Here is a 14,907-nt window from a genome sequence, read left to right on the forward strand (position 1 = left end):
TGCGACACCACCGATGTGTGTTAAACATAATAAGGTAAATTGCGTTCTATGAAAATCTAAAATAAAATAAAAATCACGGTCAATTAACAATATGAAGGAGTAATTTTATTATGTGTATACTACTGTTCTAGTTAAATTGTGAGATCTGTACCGCACTACACATACAACAATGACATTGCTAGTTCCCTACTCATGCGCATTTGATCTAGATATCAACGTGTAAACGAGATCTTTGTCGGAGTAGGTGTTTGTTTTACGATTTGGGTTCAGTGTTTGCGATTAACTAAATGCTAAAAATGATTACAAATTGTATTTACACGTATCTGTTTACATGGATACCTTAAATATGTTAATGAAATATATGTATAGGTACAATGCTGGGAATTGAGTGCTTCGCGTGCATTGCCTAACGCCGGATAGGTCAGTTGTTCGACAAATCAATAGTTTTATTGAAGGTGCAATTACTAAGTATGAAATAAATAACAGGCAGGCGGTAATAGTGTTTTGCTTGTATCAGTATTAACCGTCTGCCGACAAAGGGTGGGTAATGTAGTGTTAATGATTTTAAATGTTTAAAAACACTGGCTGGTTTTGACTGCGCACCCTAACTCCATCCCTAAGTAGGAGCGTGCGAGCAGTGTTACGGAAACACGAGGGAAATCGGGATGTGAATTAAAATAAACCTTCTAATGTACAATTGGCATCAACCGACTAGTCACGAGGAGCCGACCTGGCATATAAGTTCCATTTATGTATGGAATGTAACTAATGCATTAGAAGCTTGTTGACTATGTCTAGTAGTTTGACTTGTTGGGAATAGTACATTACAAATAAGCTCATTAGTAGTATATAGTATAGTATAGTAAGCCCATTAGTAGGGATGTAATGCACCGACTAATCGGGAAAGCCGACTAACCGGGCTATCAGTAGTCGGGGATTAGTCGGCAAAAGATTTTAGACAGATAAACAGGACATAAACAGAAATAAATGTCATATACGAAAGAAAAAGTGACAGACCTATATTGGCCGGTCAATATAAGTCTAGTGAAACCCTGTGAGTGAAACTAACCGTGAATCATTCAAAACTCTTAAAAGTGAACCGGCATTTGCTGTATTCGCGGCAGAATCAAACACAAATTTTAATCTTCCTAGTTAATCAGGACATAAACGAAATAAACAGCCAATATTTTATCGTATGATTTATACCTATTTTACTTAAATACCTATACGCAAAACCATTTTATATGCACATTTATTATGCATTTATTATGCGCATTTTTCGTATTCACAAAATGTGGTATTTAGAGTTCGCTACACCAGAACCCAAGTACTAACAAATAAGTTCTTGTATATATCCTAAAATACAAAACCTATTCACAAAATGTGGTATTTAGAGTTCGCTACACCTATAGAACCCAAGTAGTAACAAATAAGTACTTGGAGAACGGTGTCTCACCAGCTGTAACTCAATAACGGCTCATTTAGCGAACCGTATCGATGAAACACATTATTACAGGAACAAGGCCAGCCATTAGGATCTCATGACGTCACTTCAGTGTTGTCTCATTTTGAGCATTGTTTATTTTTTAAGCTGTACCTTGAATATTTTATTTAGGGGTTGTTTATTAGGGTTCCGTACCCAGGGTAAAAACGGGACCCTATTACTAAGACTCCGCTGTCCGTCTGTCTGTCACCAGGCTGTATCTCATGAACCGTGATAGCTAGACAGTTGAAATTTTCGCAGATGATATATTTCTATTGCCGCTATAACAACAAATACTAAAAAGTACGGAACCCTCGGTGCGCGAGTCCGACTCGCACTTGGCCGGTTTTTTATTCATAGTGAGTTGAAGGGACTTACTAACACGATGGACAGACTTCAAGAAATTCTCAAATCCCAACTGATATACTAAAGCTAATAAACTAAAGAAAATTGGCCTAAAACCAGCAACCCATAAATGAGGGCAATTGATGCATCATGCCTTTTCTCAAAATAACAGGGAACTTATGGGATAGTATCAGGTGGGGCTTTTTTGCGATTATACGCAACAGATCGGCGTCACATGCTCGTGAAGTTGACCACCCCATTTCGTTTGCCCGCAAATGGCATATCTATATCGTTAGTTCATCGTTAGTTCACGTTTGTTCAGTAGGTAAAATCGTTAGGACCCGATTCCAAAGTCGATTTTTTTTTTAAAAAAAAGGGGGTGGCTGTCTTCACGCTAGCCACCCCAAACCACTTTTTGTTAGTTTTTTTGGTCTAGATAGCAAGATATTCGTTAGTTCATGATTGTTCAGGCATTGGAATCGTTAGGACCCGATTCCTTCATTTTTTTTTTTTTTTTAAGTGGGGTGGCTGTCTTCACGCTAACCACCCCACCCAGAAATCAGTCAAACTAACCATGTGAATCCATCGGGCGACGTTAGTTCACGTTTGTTCAGGCATTAAAATCGTTAGGATCTCAATAGATTTGCTATAAAAAAATAAAATCAAAAAATTCATATTGGCCGGCCGAGATAGTTCAGCAGGGGGGGCGTAACAAGCAATCGACACAGATACTAACGATTATATGCCCTAAATAAGCATCTATAGACGATATATAACCGATACAGTGCGGTAACTTGCGGGTATTCAGAACAGATTAAAAGATTTTCGTGGTTTTATATTTTTTTTATTCTATGGTGGTGGCTGACTTCACGCTAGCCACCCCAAACCATTTATTGTTATTTTTTTTTGGTCTAGATAGCAAGATATTCGTTAGTTCATGATTGTTCAAGCATTGAAATCGTTAGGACCCGATTCCTTCATTTTTTTTTTAAGTGGGGTGGCTGTCTTCACGCTAACCACCCCACCCCGAAATCAGTCAAACTAACTATGTGAATCCATCGGGCGACGTTAGTTCACGTTTGTTCAGACATTAAAATCGTTAGGATCTCAATAGATAAAAACATAAAATCGAAAAATTCATATTGGCCGGCCGAGATAGTTCAGTAGGGAGGGTGTAACAAGCAATCGACACAGATACTAACGATTCTAAGCCCTACATAAGCCCGATATAACACCGACACAGTACAGTAATTTGGCGGCATTAAATAAGGTTAGACAGGCAATAATAAAATGCAAAAACTTTAACTTATGCTCCTAAGTCGACGGCTGAAAAAAATACTCAGAATCGGGTCCTTACGATGCCACTTGCAGAATAACATCATCAGACTATGCTAATTCACGATAGGTAGGTCATTTGCGGGCGATCAAAACAAATTTGCCGAAAAAAAAAACTTGAAAATTTTAATAACCCAACTTATGCTCCTAAGTCGACGGCTGAAAAAAATACTCAGAATCGGGTCCTTACGATGTCACTTGCAGAATAACATCAGCCGACCATGCTGATTTAAGATAGGTAGGTCATTTGCGGGCGATCAAAGCAGGTTTTGCGGAAAAAAATAAAATTTGAAAATTTTAATAACCCAACTTATGCTCCTAATTCAACGGCTGAAAAAAATACTTAGAATCGGGTCCTTACGATGCCACTTGCAGAATAACATCAGCCGACCATGCTGATTCAAGATAGGTAGGTCATTTGCGGGCGATCATAGTAGATTTTGCGGAAAAAAATAAAACTTGAAAATTTGAATAACTCAACTTATGCTCCTAAGTCGACGGCTGAAAAAATCCTCAGAATCGGGTCCTTACGATGCCACTTGCAGAATAACATCAGCTGACCATGCTGATTCAAGATAGGTAGGCCATTTGCGGGCGATCAAAGCAGGTTTTGCGGAAAAAAAATTGAAAATTTTAATAACCCAACTTAAGCTCCTAAGTCAACGGCTGAAAAAAATACTCAGAATCGGGTCCTTACGATGCCACTTGCAGAATAACATCAACCGACCATGCTGATTCAAGATAGGTAGGTCATTTGCGGGCGATCATAGCAGATTTTGCGAAAAAAAATAAAACTTGAAAATTTGAATAACCCAACTTATGCTCCTAAGTCGACGGCTGAAAAAAATACTCAGAATCGGGTCCTTACGATGCCACTTGCAGAATAACATGACCAGACCATGCTAATTCAAGATAGGTAGGTCATTTACGGGCGATCAATGCAGATTTTGCGGAAAAAAATAAAACTTGAAAATTTGAATAACCCAACTTATGCTCCTAAGTCAACGGCTGAAAAAAATACTCAGAATCGGGTCCTTACGATGCCACTTGCAAAATAACATCAGCCGACCATGCTGATTCAAGATAGGTAGGTCATTTGCGGGCTATCAAAGCAGATTTTGCGGAAAAAAATAAAACTTGAAAATTTGAATAACCCAACTTATGCTCTTAAGTCGACGGCTGAAAAAAAAAACTCAGAATCGGGTCCTTACGTTGCCACTTGCAGAATAACATGAGCAGATCATGCTGATTCAAGATAGGTAGGTCATTTGCGGGCGATCAATGCAGATTTTGCGGAAAAAAATAAAACTTAAATACTCGTATTTTAATAACCCAACTTATGCTCCTACGTAGACGGCTGAAAAAAATACTCAGAATCGGGTCCTTACGATGCCACTTGCAGAATAACATCAGCCGACCATGCTGATTCAAGATAGGTAGGTCATTTGCGGGCAATCAAAGCAGATTTTGCGGAAAAAATAAAACTTTTAAATTTGAATAACCCAACTTATGCTCCTAAGTAGACGGCCGAAAAAAATACTCAGAATCGGGTCTTTACGATGCCACTTGCAGAATAACATCAGCCGACCATGCTGAATTAAGAAAGGTAGGTCATTTGCGGGCGATCAATGCAGATTTTGCGGAAAAAAATAAAACAAATACTCGTATTTGAATAACCCAACTTATGCTCCTAAGTCGACGGCTGAAAAAAATACTCAGAATCGGGTCCTTACGATGCCACTTGCAGAATAACATCAGCAGACCATGCTGATTCAAGATAGGTAGGTCATTTGTGGGCGATCAAAACACATTTTCCGGAAAAAAATAAAACTTGAAGATTTAAATAACCTAACTTAAGCTTTTAAGTCGACGGTTGAAAAAAATACTCAGAATCGGGTCCTTACGATGCCACTTGCAGAATAACATCAGTCGACCATACTGATTCAAGATAGGTAGGTCATTTGCGGGCCGCTCAAAGCAGATTTTGCGGAAAAAAAATAAAACTTGAAAATTTGAATAACCCAACTTATGCTCCTAAGTAGACGGCTGAAAAAAATTGGCTGGAGTTTATCGGTTTGAGTTACTGGAGGTTTCTTATGGAGGCTAATGGATGAGCTGTAGGGGTTGTTGTGGAGGCTCGTCGGGGACCACATGGTTCCCACCTCAGTACTCATCGGATGAGGTTGAGAAGAGTATACCTATGAGATGCGGGATGCACGATGAGTTCTCTTGTCGAGATTCAGTTGTGCCGCGCATCCACTGATACAAGCCACGGGACTTGGGGCCCTTCTAATCTCCCTGAGAGTGTTGAGGTTACATTCATAACAAGAGAATAGAGGTATGAGATTGAGAGCAGATGGAATTGTGCGCCCATCGAGTGTTGATTCCTGGTCAGTGCAATAGCTATTTTATACTGTGCTTTGTATACATAGAGATCCATGTAGCGAGGTTATCATTACATCCCCCTTGGAGTAAAACTCCGCTACAACTTTGCTGAAGGGTACAAGAAATGAATTTCAACGGCGACTAATTTTGTGTAGCCGGAACGAGGGGGCTCATTTCAAACAATTTATCAGTTAAATAATTTAAGTGTAACAAATTGATAGTAAAATAAAATTAATGTTAGATTTAACGATCATTTTTATTTTTAAGACCAAATGTTGGTTAGAGAAATTTTATCCTGAATAATAATACTATCGATTAGTATAATAAAATAGGGAGTGTTTGTTTTTTTTTATTTTAGTTGGTTCGAGTCCCGTGCGAGGCAAGCGAGTTTAAAAAAATCTTTGAATGCAGTTTTGTTTCTTTTTAAAAATATAGGAATGTCTCCTTTAAGTAAAATGAGCCAGCTTAAGGATTTAAGGTAGTTTCCCTCCAGGGCCCGACTTATCTTTCCACGCTGTATAATGATTTTAAATAAAAAAATAAAAATAGCGTCAAATACATCATGCCCAGAGCCCAGTCCATCATCTGATTAAATGTATTGCTGCAGGCGACTTTGACTTATAAATAGTTTTCTTACGGAGTAGTTGTATTTTGTACTAAGCATGATATCTTAAGCTGCATTATCAGCAACTGACCAGCAAGATGATTATTATCAGTGCGCTTTTTTCTGGAAATTATTTTTCATGGTTGCCTCCACTGGGTATAGGTGAAAAAAAATCTGTTGTTACCACTGTTACCAATTTGGTGGTACCTAGTGGGAATAATCATTTGAAACCCCATCACTGATTGATCTTCCTATGCCACCAATCAAAAATTGTTAGTGACAAGAAAGGGCTGTTTCCGTTAAAACTTCTTTGTTCTTTACTATACTATGCCAAGTCTTGAAATAAACAGGTTGCAGGCGTCCATAGGCTACGGTGACTGCTTGCCATCAGGCGGGCCGTATGCTTGTTTGCCACCGACGTAGTATAAAAAAATAACACCAAAACTTGTCACTACGCATTTTGTACTGATTATTATCAAAATATATTGAGACATTAAGTAGTATGATAGGCAATTTATAATAATTATTATAACATAACAAAAGTATATCCGACCCGGGTATGTCCTTAAACTACGTCCAAAAGAGAGGTATGGGCACTGTGAATAACATCTCGCTTTGTGTGGTAGGGCACAGGACAGCGGATGTCATTCCAGATCTAGAGCAGAGCCCAACTGGGGAGGTACCTCCACCTTACAGAAAACCGCAGCCAAATAACACTAGACCCTACTAATAGTGTTGTGTTCCTGCCGGTGAGTAAGGTTGCCAGAGCTCGAGGGAGAGGAGTGTTAGGGTCGGCAACGCGCATGTAACTCCTCTGGAGTTGCAGGCGTACATAGGCTATGGAGACTGCTTAACATCAGGCGGGCCGTATGCTTGTTTGCCACCGACGTAGTATAAAAAAAAGTCAATGTAATATCGCACATATTTGGCACTAGTTGTAGTTCATTTTGATCTTAAATTGTACATTGTATTTTTAACCTATGTTGACAGTGTATATGATCAGTAAATTCAGTACCTATAAATAAATCTATATGTTTCGCTATATTTATAATTCTATATCCTCCTATTGTCAGTAGGCAGGAGGGTTGTTATCTAAAAGGTATGCTATCAGTGCCGGATAAACCAGTGATCAAATAAAGCAGTTGCTTGGGGCTTTATGTATAGAAGGCACCAACATTTCAGGGAATTGGAGAGAGGAGCAAACTGTGGTGCGCAGATGATTAGAACTTATCATCTTCCTCGCGTTATCCCGCCATTTTGCCACGGCTCATGGGAGCCTGGGGTCCGCTTGACAACTAATCCTAAGAATTGACGTAGGCACTAGTTTTTACGAAAGCGACTGCCATCTGACCTTCCAACCCAGAGGGGGAACTAGGCCTTGTTAGGATTAGTCCGGTTTCCTCCCGATGTGTTCCTTCAGCGAAAAGCGACTGGTAAATATCAAATGATATTTCGTACATAAGTTCTGAAAAACTCATTGGTACAAGCCGAGATTGAACCCGCGACCTCCGGATTGAAATTGCAGATGATTAGGACTAAAGGCATAAAAACATTAAATGTATTGAATGATAAATAAAGTGAAACAAAATAGGTAAATAACTAATTATGTTCTATTGTCATAATTAGAATTTTTTTTTTAGTACTACAATAAAATTATAGAATAATAAACACTTGTCACTTTAAGTAAGTTAAATCTTGCAAGCAGATCTTGTCAGTAGAAAAAGGCGGCAAATTTTAAAAATGTAGGCGCGAATTGATATCGTACCAAAGAAAATTTGAATTTCGCGCCTTTTTCTACTGACAAGATTTGCTTGAACAACTATATGTTAAAATTGGAAATTGTACCAAAATATATATCGCTCTCTGTTTAGCACCTACATTATTATTATTATTACTATATACGAATGCACAGGCAGCTTAAAATAGCTGATACGTGCATATCAATGTCCTGCACTTGTGTTTTGTCCATTCGTAAAATGTTTGTAGAGTCTGTTTTTAAAGGAGTTCACTGAAGGCGCACTGATTACGGATTCGGGCAAACTGTTCCACACTTTCACTACACGGTTAGACAGGAAGTGTCGTCTTGGGTTGCTACTACTCTGCGTCCGTGCCAGCTTCAGAGAATGTCCTCTCAGTCTGTCATTCATATTCCGAGTGAAAATGTCACTTAACCCGGGTACGTTGTAGTGTCCTGTGAGTATTTTGTATGTTTCTATTAAGTCACCACGTTGCCTTCGCTGCTCCAAGGTTGTCACTGTTGTCAGGCCCAATTCCTTTAACCTATCTTCGTAAGATCGGTTGCGAAGAGATGCGCGCCAATTTTGTTGCTCTTCTTTGGACTCTTTCAATAAGGTTGATGTCCTTTCGGAAATATGGATTCCAAATTTGGAACGCATATTCCAATAAGGATCTTACAACCCGGTCACAATATCTGTGCACCTGACCTCGTGACGTCATATCGGCGGTCTGGGTACGGTGTGAAAAAAAGTTTTTTCGAGAAATGTGGAGGTGTAGCGGCAACGAAGATGCTAACCGTACTGTCGCACCGGGGAGTGCGCGGAGAGGTGACAGGGGAAGCGGGAGAGGCGCCACATTCCAGCGAGGTGCACAGATATTGTGACCGGGTTGTACGTATGTTTTATAGAGTTTAATTAAAATATTCTTTTCCCCTCACTAGCTCGGAAAGCCGTCTATTATCCTTTAAAACAAGCGGGGAAAAACGCATTTTATCCACTAGTGGGGAAAGTAATTTGACCTTGGATGGAACGTGTTTAAGTAGCTTGACAGATAACAAAACGTAAAACGCTCATAATAATGGTTCATTCGATATTAATTATCATTAAATAAATGGTTTGAGAATCTAATAAAAAATACCAAATTTAGCTTTATTTAATAATTTTAAGTCATAAACTTTAAAATTCCATAAGAAACGTTAGATTTTTTATAATGATGTTAAATATAATTCTGAACGCACAAGTTGAATCGATGCAATTTCAAAACGCATCGTTGACATTTCATACGTCAGAACAGAAATGTCAATATTGTCAACAAAATTTTTACTGTTCTTCTCACAGACTCACGTAAAAATCAGAATTTCTAGTGTTTTTTGTTATAATATCGTAAAAAAATTAGTGATTCCAGTGATGAAGATGATCTAACGCCTGTGGATGTTGCACTTTCCTCGCTATAGTGAGGGGAAAAGTTTTGTGTTACACACGGGTGCAAACGTATTTTACTTCTCGTGTGTTGAAACACTCGCTACGCTCAGGATTCTATTTTAGAACCACTCGCTTCGCTCGTGGTTCAACTATAAAATCCTTTCGCTTGCTCATGTTTCAATTCCACACTCGCGGGTAAAATACAACTTTGCACCCTTGTATAACAAATAACTATTTCCCCTCACTAGCTCGGAAAGTTGTCTTTTATCCTTTAAAACTAGCAGGGAAAAACGCATTTTATCCACTAGTGGGGAAAGTAATTTGACCTTGGATGGAGCGTGTTTAAGTAGCTTGACAGATAACAAAACGTAAAACGCTCATAATAATGATTCGTTTGATATTAATTATCATTAAACAAATGGTTTGAGAATCTAATAAAAAATACCAAATTTAGCTTTATTTAATGATTTTATGTCATAGACCTTAAAGTTCCATAAGAAACGTTTGTTTTTTAATAATGATGTTAAATATAATTCTGAACGCACAAGTTGAGTCAATGCAATTTCAAAACGCATCATTGACATTTCATACGTCAGAATTTCAACATTGTCAACAAACTTTTTACTTACAAACTTCTCACGTAAAATACAGAATTTCCAGTTTTTTGTTATAATATCGTAAAAAAAATAGTGATTCCAGTGACGAAGATGATCTAACGCCTGTGGATGTTGTACTTTCCTCGCTATGGTGAGGGGAAAAGTTTTGTGTTACACACGGGTGCAAATGTATTTTACTTCTCGTGTGTTGAAACACTCGCTACGCTCAGGATTCTATTTTAGAACCACTCGCTACGCTCGTGGTTCAACTATAGAATCATTTCGCTTGCTCGTGTATCAATTCCACACTCGCGGGTAAAATACAACTTTGCACCCTTGTATAACAAATAACTATATCCATATAACGGAAAGCTTTCTTAATCATATATAAAACAGTTAGCCTTTTTGGTAAAACCCAAAATGTGTTCCTCCCAATGTTAAGTTATCAGCTATAACGACACCAAGATCTCGCTGGGAAGCAACACTGCAAATTGTGAGAGAAACGAAATATACAGACCGATACATCGCAATTCATCTGCAGATGCCTCGCGGAGCGAAGCCGCGAACGCGAGTGTGGTCGATTTCGCAGATCAGCGAACTCGACTCCACTCTCGCGTTCGCGGCTTCGCTCCGCGATTCGCCCACGAGTGTGGAGGGATCTTAAAAGATATCGGCAGATGCCGTATCTGTGATGGGCTTTATTTGTTACCCACCATAAACCATACTATGTGCACCATACTCCTACTGAAATATACATGTATCTTCAAGTATCTTTCAGTAGGTGTAGCAGAGAAAGCGTCTTCTAGTATAAGACTGTCCCGTTCGGTCCATTCCCCCCACCGCACATGTATAAAGCCCCCTCCACACACGAGTGGCTTAAGACTGTCTTGTACGAGCAAAGAGAATCCATGACTGATCCACTTATATACTAAGCCCCCTCCACACTCGTGCGGGAATCGGGGCGCGAAGCCGCGAACGCGAGTGTGGAGTCTAGTTCGCTAATCAGCAACTTATAACCTTCTTATTTTCTTTTAAAGCCTGGCAACCCTTATTATATCGTCTATAGATGCTTATTTAGGGCATAGAATCATTAGTTTCTGTGTCGATTGCTTGTTACGCCCGCCGGCTGAACTATCTCGGCCGGCCAATATGAATTTTCCGATTTTATTTTTTTATAGCAAATATATTGAGATCCTAACGATTTTAATGCCTGAACAAACGTGAACTAACGTCGCCCGATGGATTCACATAGTTAGTTTGACTGATTTCGGGGTGGGGTGGTTAGCGTGAAGACAGGGGTGGCTATCTTGCTATCTAGACCAAAAAACTAACAATAAATGGTTTGGGGTGGCTAGCGTGAAGTCAGCCACCACCATAGAATAAAAAATATATAAAACCACGAAAATCTTTTAATCTGTTTTGAATACCCGCAAGTTACCGTACTGTATCGGTTGTATATCGTCTATAGATGCTTATTTAGGGCATAGAATCGTTAGTATCTGTGTCGATTGCTTGTTACGCCCCCCCTGCTGAACTATCTCGGCCGGCCAATATGAATTTTTTGATTTTATTTTTTTATAGCAAATCTATTGAGATCCTAACGATTTTAATGCCTGAACAAACGTGAACTAACGTCGCCCGATGGATTCACATGGTTAGTTTGACTGATTTCGGGGTGGGGTGGTTAGCGTGAAGACAGCCACCCCACTTTTTTGAAAATAATGAAGGAATCGGGTCCTAACGATTCCAATGCCTGAACAATCATGAACTAACGAATATCTTGCTGTCTAGATCAAAAACACAAACAATAAGTGGTTTGGGGTGGCTAGCGTGAAGTCAGCCACCACCATAGAATAAAAAAAATATAAAACCATGAAAATCTTTTAATCTGTTTCGAATACCCGCAAGTTACCGCACTGTATCGGTTATATATATCGTCTATAGATGCTTATTTAGGGCATATAATCATTAGTTTCTGTGTCGATTGCTTGTTACGCCCGCCGGCTGAACTATCTCGGCCGGCCAATATGAATTTTCCGATTTTATTTTTTTATAGCAAATATATTGAGATCCTAACGATTTTAATGCCTGAACAAACGTGAACTAACGTCGCCCGATGGATTCACATAGTTAGTTTGACTGATTTCGGGGTGGGGTGGTTAGCGTGAAGACAGGGGTGGCTATCTTGCTATCTAGACCAAAAAACTAACAATAAATGGTTTGGGGTGGCTAGCGTGAAGTCAGCCACCACCATAGAATAAAAAATATATAAAACCACGAAAATCTTTTAATCTGTTTCGAATACCCGCAAGTTACCGCACTGTATCGGTTATATATATCGTCTATAGATGCTTATTTAGGGCATAGAATCATTAGTTTCTGTGTCGATTGCTTGTTACGCCCGCCGGCTGAACTATCTCGGCCGGCCAATATGAATTTTTTGATTTTATTTTTTTATAGCAAATCTATTGAGATCCTAACGATTTTAATGCCTGAACAAACGTGAACTAACGTCGCCCGATGGATTCACATGGTTAGTTTGACTGATTTCTGGGTGGGGTGGTTAGCGTGAAGACAGCCACCCCACTTTAAAAAAAAATAAAAAATGAAGGAATCGGGTCCTAACGATTCCAATGCCTGAACAATCATGAACTAACGAATATCTTGCTATCTAGACCAAAAAAACTAACAAAAAGTGGTTTGGGGTGGCTAGCGTGAAGACAGCCACCACCATAGAATAAAAAAAATATAAAACCACGAAAATCTTTTAATCTGTTCTGAATACCCGCAAGTTACCGTACTGTATCGGTTATATATCGTCTATAGATGCTTATTTAGGGCATAGAATCGTTAGTATCTGTGTCGATTGCTTGTTACGCCCCCCCTGCTGAACTATCTCGGCCGGCCAATATGAATTTTTTGATTTTATTTTTTTATAGCAAATCTATTGAGATCCTAACGATTTTAATGCCTGAACAAACGTGAACTAACGTCGCCCGATGGATTCACATGGTTAGTTTGACTGATTTCTGGGTGGGGTGGTTAGCGTGAAGACAGCCACCCCACTTAAAAAAAAAAAAAAAACGAAGGAATCGGGTCCTAACGATTCCAATGCCTGAACAATCATGAACTAACGAATATCTTGCTATCTAGACCAAAAAAACTAACAAAAAGTGGTTTGGGGTGGCTAGCGTGAAGACAGCCACCACCATAGAATAAAAAAAATATAAAACCACGAAAATCTTTTAATCTGTTCTGAATACCCGCAAGTTACCGTACTGTATCGGTTATATATCGTCTATAGATGCTTATTTAGGGCATAGAATCGTTAGTATCTGTGTCGATTGCTTGTTACGCCCCCCCTGCTGAACTATCTCGGCCGGCCAATATGAATTTTTTGATTTTATTTTTTTATAGCAAATCTATTGAGATCCTAACGATTTTAATGCCTGAACAAACGTGAACTAACGTCGCCCGATGGATTCACATGGTTAGTTTGACTGATTTCTGGGTGGGGTGGTTAGCGTGAAGACAGCCACCCCACTTTAAAAAAAAATAAAAAATGAAGGAATCGGGTCCTAACGATTCCAATGCCTGAACAATCATGAACTAACGAATATCTTGCTATCTAGACCAAAAAAACTAACAAAAAGTGGTTTGGGGTGGCTAGCGTGAAGACAGCCACCACCATAGAATAAAAAAAATATAAAACCACGAAAATCTTTTAATCTGTTCTGAATACCCGCAAGTTACCGTACTGTATCGGTTATATATCGTCTATAGATGCTTATTTAGGGCATAGAATCGTTAGTATCTGTGTCGATTGCTTGTTACGCCCCCCCTGCTGAACTATCTCGGCCGGCCAATATGAATTTTTTGATTTTATTTTTTTATAGCAAATCTATTGAGATCCTAACGATTTTAATGCCTGAACAAACGTGAACTAACGTCGCCCGATGGATTCACATGGTTAGTTTGACTGATTTCTGGGTGGGGTGGTTAGCGTGAAGACAGCCACCCCACTTTAAAAAAAAATAAAAAATGAAGGAATCGGGTCCTAACGATTCCAATGCCTGAACAATCATGAACTAACGAATATCTTGCTATCTAGACCAAAAAAACTAACAAAAAGTGGTTTGGGGTGGCTAGCGTGAAGACAGCCACCCCCTTTTTTTTTTTTTTTAAATCGACTTTGGAATCGGGTCCTAACGATTTTACCTACTGAACAAACGTGAACTAACGATGAACTAACGATATAGATATGCCATTTGCGGGCAAACGAAATGGGGTGGTCAACTTCACGAGGGTCGGCGTCACTTATGCGGAGACTGTGTGGCAGTAACAATAGTATCCTGAAAACGTTGGCAGGTAAGATAGATGCACCATTACTCAAACACTGGAACAGTCTACACGTGGCCGCAACAGATGTTGAGAAATGGTGCATCTAGATTGCCTAGATTTTATTTTATTTGTTATTGTATTTTATTTTATAATTTATGTGTGTGTTTTGTGAATTGTAATTGTATGTCACTAACCTTAATTAATTTTAAGTTTTGTTGTGCTTACTAACACTATATGGATCAAAATGATTCGAATTAAATAATTAAATTGAATTGAAAAGCAACTAGTCAAACCCTGCAACTCGTCATAAAATGGTCAGCCTACTTCGTTCACAGGGGAACTAAATTTAATTTGCTATAAGATACCCGACGCATTCTAAAAAAGCTAATAAGAAAAGAAAACATAATTATTTGCTTCTCTGTAGTAAGGCTGAAGGAACTGAAAATAGTAGGCTCCTTTGATGTTTACGTCATTCTCTATTTCGTAATTCGTAGTCGGTGTCCCAAAGCTTGATATTTTACAATTCATACACGTCACGGTTCTTTTAAAAAAAGCTTCTCGAGGCAACATGCCTAGCCTACGTTGTCATTGTTAGAGCTAATAGATATGCGCAGAGCGAGCGAGGCATTGTGCTACCCTCGTTTTGTAAGCACCGGTAAT

General features: G+C 39.0%; 1 protein-coding gene across 1 annotated transcript in view; it reads right to left on the bottom strand.

Moving 5' to 3' along the window:
• Positions 1–14,907, bottom strand: part of LOC134746162 (sarcolemmal membrane-associated protein) — a 57,201-nt gene that overhangs the window by 36,592 nt on the left and 5,702 nt on the right. The window lies entirely within an intron of this gene.

Source organism: Cydia strobilella, chromosome 12 (genome assembly GCF_947568885.1).
Source record: "Cydia strobilella chromosome 12, ilCydStro3.1, whole genome shotgun sequence".
Classification (NCBI taxonomy): Eukaryota; Metazoa; Arthropoda; class Insecta; order Lepidoptera; family Tortricidae; genus Cydia; species Cydia strobilella.